The sequence below is a fragment of the Gallus gallus genome, chromosome 2 (assembly GCF_016699485.2).
Source record: "Gallus gallus isolate bGalGal1 chromosome 2, bGalGal1.mat.broiler.GRCg7b, whole genome shotgun sequence".
NCBI classification, from domain to species: Eukaryota; Metazoa; Chordata; class Aves; order Galliformes; family Phasianidae; genus Gallus; species Gallus gallus.
Genome location: NC_052533.1, coordinates 30,297,847 through 30,313,382, shown reverse-complemented (window position 1 = coordinate 30,313,382; position 15,536 = coordinate 30,297,847). Strand labels below are relative to the sequence as shown.

The 15,536-nt window shown below is 42.4% G+C and overlaps 1 long non-coding RNA gene across 1 annotated transcript; it reads left to right on the top strand.

The window, feature by feature from the left end:
- The first annotated feature begins 558 nt into the window (after positions 1-558).
- On the top strand, positions 559-2,232 carry LOC124417737. Its single transcript, XR_006938358.1, has 2 exons — positions 559-699; positions 1,104-2,232. It is a non-coding gene; the product is annotated as an uncharacterized LOC124417737 (long non-coding RNA).
- Positions 2,233-15,536: the final 13,304 nt, after the last annotated feature.

Sequence of the window (15,536 nt, the reverse complement as noted above, 5' to 3'; positions counted from 1 at the left end):
GCCGCCGGCCTCAGCCCCGCCGCTTTGAGTGACAGCCGCGGGCCGGCGGCCGCCGCCGGGGGGAGGGCGCGCGGCGGCGGGGCGGGGCCCGCCGGGGCCCAACCGCCGCCCACTGAGGAGGAAACCGAGCCCTGCCGCCAGCCCCCGGCCGCCCCTCGCGCTCTCTCCGCCTCAGCGCGGCTCCCCACGCCGGAGGCTGAGGAGGCGGGGCGGGGGCGGGACGCGAGCCGGGCCCGGCGGGCGGCAGGGCAGCACAAGGGCGGCCTCGGCCTCCTTCTCCTCCTCCCGCTCGTCTCCGGGCCGCGCGGCAGGGGGCGGGGCTGCGCGGCGCGCGCGCTCGTGCAGCGCTTGACAGCACGAATGTGGGGGGGTGGACAGAGGGAGGCGGGAAGAGGGCGGGGCCTGCGGCGCCGATGGGCGGGGCGAGGCGAGGCCGAGACCTCGCTGCCGGGCTGATCGCCGCAGCTCGGGCGCCGAGGGAAGGGGGAGTGCGCGAGTACGCGCCGGCAGCCAATCGAGCGAGGCGGTGGGCGGGGCCACACGCCGCACTGACCAACCGGGTGGTGCACGCCCGCCTCGCGCGCCCCTAACTGACAGCGCGCGGGAAGCTCCGGCGCGGCTCTTGCTGTGGCGGGGCCCCCCCTCCACGCTGGCCGCTTTCCTCCGAGAGACCTCTGTGGTTTCCGTAGGGAAGCCGAGGTCCGCTCCCTGTTCCCGTCTTTGTATCGGCTGGCCGAGCTGGCGCTCTCCAGGCGCACCGCTCAGGCGAATGGCGGGCAGGGATCTCTTCCCCACCTGCCGGGGATATTTCCCACAGCCGGTGGCGAGGGGGCGGGAACAAGCTGTCTCCTCATTGGCTCAGCTGCGGCGGGGCCGCGCGGCACGCCGGGATATGTAGTCCTGGGCGAGGGGCTGCGGCGCCGCCGGGTGGTGGGGGCGCATGCGCATGCGCAGAGCGGCAGGTGTCCCTGGGCGTCCGGCTGCCTTGGGGGCCTAGGCCGGGCGGTGGGTGAGGCGGAGGAGGTGGTGGGTGCGGCGGGCTGGTCTGATCAGCGTCGCAGTAAAAACGTTAATTATGGTTGTGCTTTTGGTTTTCTCGGTAGGGTTTCCCACAGTTCTCCACGGCATTCCCCACTTTCCCATGGCTGTTTCTGGAAGATTTCTGGTTAAGTCGAAACTGGCTGTGATGTGATATGTCGGGAACTGACAGCCGGGCTGGGCTTGCCGGCCCCACCTCAGTTTGGAAGGAATTTGGTAGTAATGCCAATCTGTGGATGACAGCTTCCAATCTCAGCCCTCCAATGCATCCTTTGCAATGCAGGAGATGTCAAAATATTGAGCTTTTCCATCAGAGACTGAGGAAAAAAAATCAGAAATAAAAGTGGCCCGAGCTGTTACTGGGTGTGTTGCATGCTGTGGGCATGCAGGTCACACACTGATGCATCAGGAAATGACCTTACAAACACTGAATGATTTGCACCCAGATGAGCTAATAGCACTACCTCATGGCGTGCCACGTGCACATCCTAAAATGAGAGGCTGCATGAGGAATGGGCAGATAGTTTAGCCAGGCTGTTCATTGACAGGTGTCTCAGAATCTGTAGTCCTTTTGGAAATGTGGCCTTAGGGTGTAAAAAGACTGCCTCAGTTCAGTATGAGCTGAAGTGATGGATAAAAGACGGTGGTGGTGGTGTAGGTGTTTTTAGTAGGGGCATCGTGATTTTTATGTCTTTATCATCCACAGTCACACTCCTATACCACCTACTCTTTCCCAAATTTCAAATGTCACTCTTGTTCAAATTCTTCCTGCCAACCTAAGCTTTCTGAGGATACCTCTTTTGGCATTGTTCCCACATGAGCCAGTGCTCATCCTGCCCACCCCTCATACCCGTTGCTCCCTGTGGGTTCTTACATAAGTCAGCAGAAGTTACCTGTTGATTTAACGAGATTAGAACTCATGATGTGTGTTTGTTGACACAGCAGTCCCATGTGCTGTCGGGACAGATGAAGGAAAAGTATCAGAAATAGGGAAAAATTAAGCAAAAAGTTTTCATCACAACTTCCTTTCAGGCTCAAACTATGTTAATACCTGCAAACAAAGCACAACTTGAGTTAGCAGAGACCCACCGAAGGGTAAGGATCCTGGAAAGGTGTAGCTCAGGCATCACATCAGAAGGGAGTGCGTAGTTTGAACTAGGGCCCAAACTAATAAAACTGACTTTCAGCTTGGCACTTCTCTCAGTGTTCTGTTTAAGCAGTGGGGATTTAGCTCTTTGTTTTTAATTTTTTAGTTCTCCCACCTCTGTATCCATATGTACAATTTTCTCTCTTATCAATCCTAAATTTTCTGCCTTTCTCTCTTTTGATGAGTTTCCATAGTACCCTGATTTTGTTTTCTTCATTTTCCCAGATCTTTCCTCTTTATACTTACTTCCCTGAATCTTTTGTGTTTCCCGTTATTTTCTGCTCCCTCCTTCCTTTTGCATTTCATTCTTCTTTTTAACCTCAAATTATATCCTATTTTTTGCCACTCTTAGCTTATTCTTTAAGATATACCTTAGTGCCTACATTGATTTTGTGCCTACCACACAGACTTAGATTTCTAAACACTTTTAGGAATTTCTCTGCTGAGCACAGCAAGGCTCGTCGTGCTGAACAGAGTAACACCTAAATATATGTACAAAGGAAAAAAAAAAAAAGATGGGGGCGTGAAGGGGGAGGGAGAGACAGCTGGCTGCATGCTCCAGTTTCATTGGTTATCCTCTCCACTATCTGCCAGCACTTACATAGGTTGCATTTGGACAGAAAGGTCTGGGAAGCCAGCAGCTGTAAGCAGCAGAGACAGGCATGAGACGGTGGCTTCAGAAAACTGTAAATCTGGTTGTAGGGCAGCTGGTATTGAGTTAATAATGCTGCAGCCCTTAAACACAAGATGCTGGATTGGTATAAAATCATTCTGATGTAAGGTAGGTGTTGGTGGCGAGAATACATAAATAAATGAGGGAATAATTTTAATCTGGTAGGATTATGCAAGATCAGGTATCAGATATCTGTATTTCTGAAGTAACCTCTTTGGCCAGCCCAAAGTTTCTTTTGCCAGTCTTTCTGCTCTCCCCTAATAATATTGGTGCTGTTTTGTCATAGAAGCTGAATGTTTCCAGGAAGTTGCTTTCCTTGTGTATATGCAGGTTCGGGTGCATATTTTTCCTATTATTTGGGCCCTTCCTGGAACCCAGTGTTTTGCTGTAAGCTGTCTTGGCTCCAAAAACAGCAGCTTCGAAGAATTCAGTGACGGCATAGTGTTACCAATCAGACAGAGCCTGGATCAGAGCCACAGGGGAAATCATGTGTTTGGCAAGCTCACTCCCTAGGCTTTGCTCCACGTGATCCCAAGTGGACCAACTCAGAGGTATTTGACCTGCTGGGAGTCTGTGGAAAACATTATCAAAACCACCATGGGAATTCAAGGAATGAATTTGTCTGTTGCAGCATTTCTTTGCAGATGCATCAGCCTATGGGACATCAAACAGCACAGAACTGGGTCAAGAATGCTCCCTCCAGGAAAGCCAGTGGTAAAAATGAATATTCCAGTTCTGACTGTCATGGCCCTAACTTGTCCAAGTCTGAAACACAAAGCTCTTCTTTCCTTCTACCACATCTGTATCCATTGCACCTGATTTTTGCCTGATGTTTTCCTAAGCATTTTCTCGTATCATAATGATGCAGCGGTAATTAATAGAAAATAATTCAATCTGAGACACTGAATCAACCCTTTATTTTTTTTCTAAGCAGAATTAATGCAATAATTTCAGTCTAGACGAGGCTCGCTCACTCCACACTCCTTTACCATATCGACTCTGACCATTAATGAACTTCCTATCACTCAGTGTAAAAGCCAACTTTAACTTAGGATATAGAAATGGCATCATCTTACATTACTCAGGACATCAGGTCACAGCTACCAACTACTCTGCAGCAAATCCAAGGACACAACATGTTTATCAATTCCAGGACAGCCTTCAATGGACTTGTCCTGGTTTGGTCAAAGATGTCCATTTTCAACACACAGAATCACATTATCCAGCATGGAATTAACATGCATACCTTAAGAGGATGGCTATTCTCTACTGTGTCCTTTCCTATGTGCAATCTTTTGTATGCTTGGAAACTGAAAGAAAGTCTTACCCTAAGTCTTTTTGAGCTTGAGGAGCTGTATATCGCCACATCTTGCCAAATCACCTGACACTGGTTTTGTCTTCCACAGTCTACAACTGTGGAAAGTTACACTTTCCTTTTGATACAGAGTATGGAGAGCTGAATGTACAGGGCAATTTTTTTTCCATTTGTGACCCTGGTACGGTTGAGAAGGTATCTGAAAAAGTCTACTACCACTTACCAAAACGATTACTTTCATTTCCAAAAACGTTCTGCTTACTGATGTGTTTCCAATTCTGACATACTGTGAGAGCACTAGTGCTGTAGAAGCATGCTTTGGGTCAATACATGACTAAGTTGTCCTCCCCTGTATGTTGATCAAGATGTATTAGTTATTACCTTACCAAACAAGGGCTGAATTTATCACAAATCTACCATTAATATTGTACTTCTAACTGCTAAAAGTCTCATTTCAGTGCTCAGCTGCTTAATCTGTGTTGGCAGAACTTCACAGAGCCAGACTCAACACTCAGAGGGATCCTGTCTTTTTCAGTGATAATATCTGACTACACTGAAAGCTGAACCTGATGTAACTCCAGCTTCACTGTTTCACTTTGTGCGGCCCGTTGCTTGCAGGAAATGACACCTCTGGGTCAGGAAGTCTGCGTGCATCTGCACTGAAAGCACAACTGTTGTGCCCATACACATGCTCCTTGCTCAGTTTGTCTTGCAAAGACTTTGCAAGAATGCAGAGGCTGTGGTGACGGGTGTGGTGATAGTTCTGTAATACTTTATGTGAGCTTTTGAAAGCTGCTGAGTGCTTCAGTAACAGTGAGATGCTCCTTATCCAATGTTACCTGCAGTGAAACAGGGCAAGCAGCTTACAGAGTAACAGAAGATCAGAAACTGGGGTTCAGTTTAATCTAGGAAGACTAATTATATGCCTGTAATACACAGTAGGAGTAAAGAGGATATCCTATGTTCTGTGTAATTTGCAGATCATGCTCACATGCAATCCAAATGTTATACATGCTACCAGTGGCTGAGTTCTGAACAAATCTGGTATTAATAAATGTAGAACATACTTCAGGAGGGATGTGCCCATAGCTACACTGCTTCTTGTTTGACAAAAACAATATACCTACAAATTCAAGTTCAAAAATACAGTAGGTGTAGGAGAGAAATGCGAAGTGAAACTTCTGCCCTTGACCTCTAGAAAAGAAAGTGAAAAAATCAAGCAGATTTCATATTCTCCAATATGTTTTCTAATCTTCATTATGATAGTTTTGCTGTAATGAAATTTCTCAGGTGATAAAATTGAGAATGAGCCGGAGACTCCATTTCTGTCTGGATTCAAGTGTCAGTGCATCCGATGGAGGAAGACTAACCAATGTAAAAGAAGAAGTGCACAAAGATGCAAATGGAAGTAAGCTAGTAACAGATTATTTCAGCTACCCAAGATTAGGGGCTCATATGTCACAGAAGGATATAGCTAAGAGTAGCAAATTCGTGTTACCACAAATGACTGTTTTAGGCAGTAGGTAGCTTTGCTGGTGTGCTAGAGATTTAGTTCTAAGTAACAGATGAGATCTGATTTAAGAAGTAATTACAGCTGAATCCCACTGTCACAGTAGGTGCGAGATAGTGAAGATTAGTATATTGATCCTAACTGCCCTGTGTCCAAAGACATAAAAACACAAAACTGAAGGTAAGGTATTTAAGAAAATAAGATCCTTAAAACGAGCATGGTATCTATTTAAGTATGCCACAGTAGAATGACAAAAACTTCAAACATGTTTCAGTAGATAATTTACTCAAGTAACAGATAAGTCTACCTGGAGGTAAAAGCAGCGCCAGTGGTGCCAGCAGGAAGTGTCATGAACTGAATTCTGGATCTGATGTGTATCAGAGAGGCTGAGTGGGGAAACCTTAGTTGCAAGTGGCCAGAAATAAATCCAAATAAAGATAAATACATGGAATCAAAGACACGCAGGCATTAGGAGACATGTTAAGCTACGTTGAGAGTCTGGCTCAAAGTCAGCAGATCGAACCTTTCTGCAGATGTACTTACAAGAAGCAGGCCACCAGGGCATGCATGAAGCAACAGGACAAGGGGAAACGGTTTTAAACTGGAAGAGGGTAGGTTTAGACTAGATATCAGGAAGAAATTCTTTACTTTGAGAATGGTGAGACACTGGAACAGGTTGCCCAGAGAGGTTGTGGATGTCCCCTCCCTGGAAGTGTTCAAGGCCAGGTTGGATGGGACTTTGAGCAACCTGGTCTAGAGGGAAGTGTCCATGCCTATAGCAGGGGATTGGAACTAGATGATCTTAAAGGTCCCTTCCAACCCAAACCATTCTATGATTCTATGATTCTATGATTATTTTTGTAGATAAGAAAGTGAAGTCGTTGTTGGAAATTGGTATGAAAACATATGGTGTCAAAATAAAAGAGGTCATTTAAGTTACAAGATTTCTGTTTCTTTGACGCTATTAACAACAGTAGCTAGAATGAAAAAACTGCAGAGCTCATACTACCTTTCTCTGGTTCTAAGGAATGGAGAACCTCTAATGCTTGTTCTTCTAACTTGTTATTAAAACCTGAATGGTGGAGGTTACACTACATCTTTGTGATCTATTTCTGTCTATAGAAGTCTTTCCTATTTTAGCCTAAGCCTTTCCTTCTACAACTAAAACCAGTTTGTTTTTATCTTATTGTCAGTGTCATGAAGAACAGTCAGCAACATCCCTGTTTACAGGAACGTTCTACGTGCTGGAAGGTTGTTATCATACACTGCCATGGCTACCATCAGGCTTTAGTTTTTAGAGCAAGTATATCCTTTCCCTTTTTAATTATTCTCCATATCTTTTAAATATCTTTAAATATCTCTTTTTTTTTTTGAAACCTCTTTTTGTATTAGCCTATTAAATTACACCAAACTAAGGCTCCTGAGAGGTGAGTTAAGGCTTCTGTTAGGAAAAACAATTAGCAGTCCTATCTTGTATATGACATCCATTAAAATGTCCCAGGAAGAGTTTTTCTATCTTTGCATCAGCATCATAATGTTGACTCATATTCAATATGTGGTTTACTGTAACACCCAGGTCTCTTTCTACAGTGCAGTTGCTACTGTCAACTTTGTATTTATGCATTTGATTTTCTCTTGCCTCAGTAGAGTACTTTGTACTTGTCTTCATTGAGGCTCATCTTATTGATTACTGACCAGTTCTCCCATTTATCAAAATCATTTTGAATTCTAATCCTTCAGCTCCCACACAGTCCCATCTACTTTAGTATCATGTGCAAATTTTCTAAGTTTACTCTCTACTACATCACCAAAGTAACAAATCAGAAGGTTGCGTCACACAGCCTAACACAGAATAGTTCCTCTGACATAGACAAGAATCTGGATGCACACACACAAAATATATATATATTGCTGGAAACTTTCAAATGCACCTGATTTTTTAAAATGAAATTTAAACCTGGCTGGAAAGCACCCCTACACCATTGTTCTTGTAAGTATAACTATCCCCATCTGATTTTAGGTGTTGTCGCTGGTCCAACTATTGCTTGAATCTGTTCTTTGTTTTTTGTTAAAGAAATATTGTCAACAAATCAGGGAAGAAAATAACTGTGCCACATTGCACAGGTGATGTTTTGTTTTGGTATTTTTTTATCTTTTTGAGTTGAACACAAAAAGTGCTTTCTGTTTTATAGAGGTTCATGCACATTGCTGAGATTAACCTCCAATATGTTACAAGTTGCATTCTAAATCATAAGAAAAGTCTTCTCTTTTCGTCAAGTTTTAGTTATTGTGTAAGAGAGAAAAGTAAATTGCTTTCAGATACTCCTTGGAATTATGTGATGCTATAAGATGCTGTTGCTAAGAAATAAGAGAGTTCAACCTCTTCTGCTTGGCAAAAGAATGTGGCCATGAGCAGCTCTCCGTCTGACTTAGAAAAGCACCTTAATTTATAGCTGTATGTTTAAATTTTTATTTTAGAGTTCAGATATAGTTGCATGACAATAAAGTCAGCTTCCAAGGCTGCAAATTTATGGCACTTTGCTAGTATTGGTAGCTATGTTTTGCAACAACGAGTTTCCAGAAGTGGACAGCACTCATTTTACGTCATTCAACCCATTCATGCTAGTCTTCAGATAGAGAACTGCTGAAGAATTTAAGGTCAGAGTTGTGTCTCCTGTAAGGGTAGATAAGAATTCTGAACTAGCTAGACACATCAAGAGCCTTCTGCTTCTCCATGAGCAGAACAGGAAATCTAATTCATCTGATGTGGTTTCCTGCTGAAATACGCATTTGCAATGAAAAATGTATGAGCACTGCAAAATTCACTTACCAGACAGTGAAAGATCGTATTCTTTGTATTCTTTGTATTCTGACATTTCTGTCTGTGGTGAAACATTAAACTTGCTAGAAAGTGACTAAGAAAATATAGCATAGAAATTATTTCTTTACCTACTTGGAGCATAATAATTTATAGATGATTAAGAGAAAGAGATATAAGCCCTCTTTTTTAATGCATATATTTTAGACATTAAAAAATGGAAGAGGTTCTCACTGGGGTGAGGCCTGCCCAAGGCTTCAATAAGGGCACCTCATAGCTCTAGGGTAAGCACTGCTCTGCTGCATAGATGAGATGACAAGCTTTCATGGAGATCCAAGCTCTTTTGGGTACCATCAAATCTTACTCTGTGGGAATGCATGTTTTTAATCAGTAGGCAGAGGTGAGGACAGCAAACTGCTGGGCAGCAGCTGCTGTAATCACACAGGGGTGCAGATGGAAGATTTGGCATCAAGTGGCTAAACAACTTCGTCAGCTTGACAGCAAATAATACCACAGTTAGAATTCCCATCCACACTGTTCCTGCTTCAGACAGGTTTGGAAGGGGAATGTTACAGAAAGCCAGAGGGAATTCTTGGGATTTCTTAGTTTCAGTTCTTATTTAACAATTATTCTTGTTCTGCCAAAGTTTATAATTGTTATATAGAGCAATGAAGATTCCAGAAACATGTAACATTATGCTTTCTCTCAGGTTGTTTGTACTTGAGAGCAGTCTTGTCACAGTCAGAAAAACAGCTTGCTCATCACAGTGTTGTGTGCTGGTCTCATCAGTCATTGCACTGCAGGTCATTAGCATCTACAGTGCTACTTAACAACACTCTAATTAGCATCTTGAGGATTTGTCACTTTGCTTTATATGCTGATTCACCTAAGACCACATAACTACCTGTGATGGGCTGGCATGCAGCTGTGTGGTTTCACAGCCATCTCCAGGTACTTCAGGATAGGTAGGTCTCTCTCACTCCAGTGTTTGTGGCCACTGACTCCTTCCTGGCAATGCTGGCACTTGTATGGTTGTGCAGTGACTCAGAAAAACTCAAGTAACTGGAAAAAACTCGAGTAACCTGGAAAAAAACAGTCACAAAAAAAGGTGTTATTCTCAGCTTTTTCAGCTTTTACATCTGACTCTGCTGACCAAGCAGCAAAGATCCAACACAAAGGAGGGGTGAGAAGAGTTGACCATATAGAGAGGACTTGCACCTTTTAGCAGCAGCAGAGGTCACTTGCCAGAGGATTGAAACTAAGCTATCTCTTTGGGGTTAGCAGAATATAACTTCACGCATTTTCCTTGTGGTTGTGAGGCCTTTTCTTCTCTCTGTCCTTCATCACACTTATTCATGTTGTGAAGCTGCTCATAGTACAGCCACAAAGAGATACACTTTGTGCTCAGAGCCTTCAGCCGCCTGTGCTGGCAGCATGTCCCACCAGTATCTCCTAGTTTTGCCTTCAGATCAGTCATCAAGCCCAAAGTCCATATTTCTCCACATAATTTTTTTCTTCAGCTTGTGTATAAACACAAATTGACAAGTTGTAGGGCCATAAAGATGATTAGGGGCCTGGAGCATCTCCTGTATCAGGAAAGGCTGAAAGACCTGAGACTGCTCAGCCTGGATTAGAGAAAATTGAGGGGGAATCTCATCACTTTTTATGAATATCTAAAGTGAGGGAGCCAAGTGGTTGGGGCCAGAACCTTTTTCAGTGGTGTGCAGTGATAAGACAGGTGGCATCAGGCAGAAACTGCAACACAATAAGTTCCATACAAACATGAGGAAGAACTTCTTTACTGTGAGGATGACAGAGCACTGGAACGGGCAGAGAGAATGTGTGGTCTCCTTCACTGGAGATATTCAAAATCTGCCTGGAGACTCTCCTGTGTAATCTGCTGTAGGCAACCTGCTCTAGCAGGTGGTAGGACTAGATGATATCCAGAGGTCCTTTCCAACCCCTGTGTTCCTGTGATTCTGTGATTCTGTGACTGATGTGCTAGAAGGGGAAAATCAAGCAGGAGGTGAGGACAAGAAATATTGGTCTAACTGTCTCTTCACAAGCCGCATGGGGCAGAGCTGGCCTAAGTTATGCATAAAGGAGAATTAAGCCCAGAATTCAAGATGTGGAATACCAGAAGTGTCAGAACATGAGATAGCTCCACATGGATTTTAAAGGATATAATTTGAATTTCATACCACGTGTGGATTAGCCTAAAAACAAGCAATAGAAATGAAAAAAACTACTGCTACTTTTGAAAACATTTTGGAGAGTTTTTCACCTGTCTACCGTCACTGATACAGATGTTTGCAAGGAGAGGTCAGTGCTGCTGTAGCTAATACAACACAGTCACAGTCTCTGGAGATCCGCCATAGCATGTGAACATGGATGGTCCAGTAGATCCTTGGCCTTGCTCCCAGCTGCTTTTTTTATGCTAGAAGCTGAGCAGAGTGAACCAGCTGTGCCACTGGTTTTACAGTTCTCAAAGTATGCTATTATTTACTGAACCTGCTCGACTGAACATTTTCTATTATTTATGACTTTTAAATATGAAATCTGTCAGCTTCTATTAATTTACTTACCTATTTTTTATTATTGCAGACATTTTGTTACTTCTTTTCAAGGAAAAGCAATTCCTGTCCAGCCCATTACTTCCCAGCAGCACACAGCTAAGGACTACCACTGCTACATGCTGGTAGTTGGCTCCTGGGTGTAGGATGCATGCCCTTAGCTATGCCTGTAGTTGGAGGACAACCTGTCAAGGCTGCTGTTAGCCCAAGTGTCTGGTCATAGGCTGGACTAAAAGAAGACCCTGAAATGGCAGACTGTGGCTGGGATGTGAGTCATCAGCAGATACCAAGCATATTTCAGAGAAAAACCACTAAATGGAACATGCCTATACTGCCCACTGATCTTTTTAGCTTGTACTTATGTTACAGAAGTAACACACGGAAGGCGTTAAGTGAATGACAGTGACCTCAGTTGCCAAGAAAGCCTTACTCCTCAGCTTCTTGCTCCTGCTTTTCCTCATCTATTATGTTCCTGTTATCTCAAGTCCCCTTCCTTTCTTGTTCCAGCTCTGATTATCAGCAGGCTTTTCTATTAATTGATCTAACTCACTCAGCAACAGAAAAAGATCCTTTTTTTTTTTTTTTTATCTTAATGGAGAAACTGGCTCACAGAAACACTTTGTTAGCTCTGTGCTGTAGGCAGGAGTGAATGGCTAGTGCTGGGGCAGAAAGGGGGGTAGCAATCTGGGTGTCAGCTGTGATAGGCTGTTAATTCACCTCATCAGAGGTGTGAAACTGTCACTTGGGGCTCAACAGCCTGTCTTGCAAGCAAAGGCAGTGAGAATACCTGCCAAGAAGGTTCTATAAGATGTGGTTAAACATATTGCTATGGCAGCTAATGTGGGCAAAACTAGAAATGGAATGTTATCCAAGCCCCAGGTTTTCATTAGCTGCAAATGCAGCACTGATAATAGAATAACGTACAGTCAAAGCATAAGTGGAACACTGAAGATATCTTAAGTAATTTGTAGCACTGAATAATGAATTTAAGAGTCAAAAGTGCACAGCTTGTGGTATTCAATTTCCAATTTATTCTAATTATTACTTATAGTAATTGCTAATGCAATAGTTAATATATAGCACATTTTGCGTAATTCCCTTTTTGCATCAGAATTTAGTGAGGATCTTTCTGTTGTTTATAAAAGTATGTGAATATGTACATATACACTTTCTGAACTTCTGCTTGAGACTATAATGATCTCAACTATCAGAACACCATACCAGACTCTGAAAGAGGATCTTACCTCCAAAACATTATTGCACATCTAATTTTTAGCATTTGCATGCTAACAACACTCTAGTAAAATCAGGAAGTTTTACAACCTCCAGTAGAGTTGGGATATCAAAGAACAGGGATGCTAACATCCATATTCACAGAACATACTTAGTTGAATAGATGTCATTAGATGATTTGCCTGAGACAATCAGAAAAGCCTCTGTGGAACAAGCACTGCACCTAAACCCTCAAATCCAAGAGTACTTTCTTTACTACTGAACTTGTCTTTGTTGTCTTATTGTGCTTGCAACAAATAGTTCATTTAAAGCTGAGTTTAGACTACTTTTGGGAGTCTTGAATATAGATCCTGGTTGGGGGGAAGGATATAAAACTGATCATGATGCATAGAGTTTTCATGTCCATGACATCAAAAACAAGCTTAAATTAAGGAATATTGGGTCCTGTTGAAGCCCTGAGAAGCTGAAGTCAGAGGAATGAAGGAATAACTCTGAAGAATAAAACCAAGACTTAGCATTACTTTGGTGTTGCTAAGAAAGCTGTTCTGGTGACATTCTATGCACCTGCTTGGAACACACCGCATGCAAAAGATGAGGAAATAGTTTTAAGATTACATCTACATCGTAAATATAATATAATCATGAGTCTAAATTTTGAAGCAAAATGATATGAAATCATTTTGTTGAGATATTTAGAGGGGTTTTACATGTACTTTCTATGATTAAGAGAGGAATTTTAAAATGGAAGTGCATGAAGCATGAAACAAGTATTTTCCACTGGAGTTTTCTCTCATATGAAAGGAATTCTTGATGGCACCTCTCATTTCCTGTGCTGGCTGTAGGACACCAGTCTGTAGGAACAGAAAAGTTGAAATTCTAACTAGAGACATTTAAAAACTGGAATATATTTTATTCTGACATGCCTCATTATATGAGTTTAAATTATCACTGAGGACAGAACAGGACTTAGGAGCAGATTATGACCTCTCCCAGCATAGACATGATGTGCAGATACATGCATGAATACATGTACATTGCCCCTTAAAAGTTATTCCGAGGTTACCTAAGGTTCACCTATTCAGGGTGATCAGAGTTGCTGATGGATGTTACCAGGCTTCACATGAACCACCTCCATCCATGAAAAGGTAGCAGTAGGTGAAGGGTGCCACATTGATGGCTGCTGGAAGCCACTTTCAAACTTTTAGGTAGGTGTTTGCCCTGTGGCTCTTCATAATCATGTAATTATTTGTTGCTATTTTTATCTCACTGTGAAGGCATTAGTCAGACAAATTAGACAGCACACACAGTCTACAGAATAAGTTTTAGCTCAGTACACCTGTTTATGTTGTCATAACATAATTATTAGCTTTCTATTTTCATGAGCTTTTTGTTTTCTTCTTTTTTTTAATTAATAAAACCGTTTTTATGAAATGCGGACTGTAATGAAAATTAGTATATAAATGTCATTTTAGTGATTGTATGGATAATGTATTTTCTATCCTTGACATCCTTCTCTTCAGGACGTTAACAGTATTTGATTTAATAAGTGAAAATTGGATTTAAATGCAAAAGACAGATGCTATTAGGTAGCCTTGAAACAGCAACAAAAGAAATCTGAACACATGAGGCATGAAAGCAGCCATACACTTAAAAAAAAAAAAAAAGGAAAATATATGCTGAACATATGCAGTGTTTGTTTTGTTCTTCGATATGTCTAGTTTAATAATGTTCTCGCAAACATCTACTTTCACTGTATTTTTTCTTCCTTTTCATTAGTATAACTCCTGGCAAGATTCACACAAATAAACATTGACACATTAAAAAAAAAAAAGAGAGAGAGAGAAAATGAATTTTTTCAGAGTGTGTTTCCATAAGCCCCTGGGCTTTTCTAGCAGCTCACTGCCACCTGAGGATGACAGCTCTTGCTCTTCCTGTGCTCCACGGACCTCCTTGCAAGTATCTTTTCTGCAAGCACTTCTGTGACCACACAGCTCTGTCCTCCCTCTTGCTCTAGTATTGCTACTCAGAGCAACTAGGGAAGAGAAATCACAAGAAGGCCATGAAGAAGAGCTATTTTTCAATTTCTCTGGCTTCTAGGAACTGTGGCTCCTACGCATCCTCCTGAGGCAGCCGTCCTTCTCCTGGTCTGAAGGCCTCTATGACTGTAGGCAGGGCTGAAGGTTGGGCATAGGCCAGCAAAGGCATGAGAACAAAGCAGAGAGAAAGCATTGGTTTGGAGTGGTTGGTCATCCCTGGCAGCACCCTGGCACAAGTGGTTGTGTAGGGTGTGCTTGCTGAGGTCAACCCAATTGGCTCCCCTGTCTCCAGACTTCAAAAAGGTTGCAAGAAGGAGCTAGGTTTATAGAGAGACAACACTTGCAGATCCAAAAATGTTCATTTAGTAGTAATGAAGCCCTGTTAACAAATGGGCGGCTTTCTTTTTTAAGAACAGTTAGTTAAAAGGATATAAATTCTATCAAGAAGTGCAAGCTTCAAGAGACCGTAAATAATGTCACTTCTGGCTGTCAGATGCCCTAAGTGTGTGTGATAAGAGCTGAAGGGGAAGAATAACAAGCAGTACTTTTTGAATTAAAAAAAGCCTATGTCTTTTCTTCTCAGCAATGAGAAGAGAATCTAGTATTTTTTCACTTAACAGAAGTTATTTTTCTGTGTGCCTGGATGAAAGGAAGAGTGAATGAGAATGATGAGCTTCTGTTAGCTTAGTGAGTTGGAGAACAATTGTGAAGAAGGGGAAAGTTGCAAGTATATGAGATTGCAAACCATACAAAAGATAATTTCTCTAATGAGAGATAGCAAAACCAACTCAACAATGTTTCCTAGAAATATTACAATTTCATTTTATGAGGCAAATTTTTCCAGTAAATGTTGTAAACATTTCCAGTTATTCCTTTAGTTGCTATAATTCCTTGAGTTCCATTCAGTTTCACATTGCAGTGTTTGCACAAGTTAACGTGAAGACTTATCAATTACTTTAAAGTAATTCTTAAAGTTACATTTTTGTCAGTGCTTCTTTGCTTTCCTCAAGCTCAAACGCACTCTCCAAAGTAGCCCAGGCTTAGAATAGCAATGAGGTGTGATTAATGGGAGTCAATACATTCTGTAGTTCCAAGCTTTGATAGCAGCACAGATATTGACATAGGCTCTGGTTTGCCTCAGAAGTAAAAATTCTGTTCAGTCAGAAGGAGTGTACAGCTCTCTTGTGGCTTCC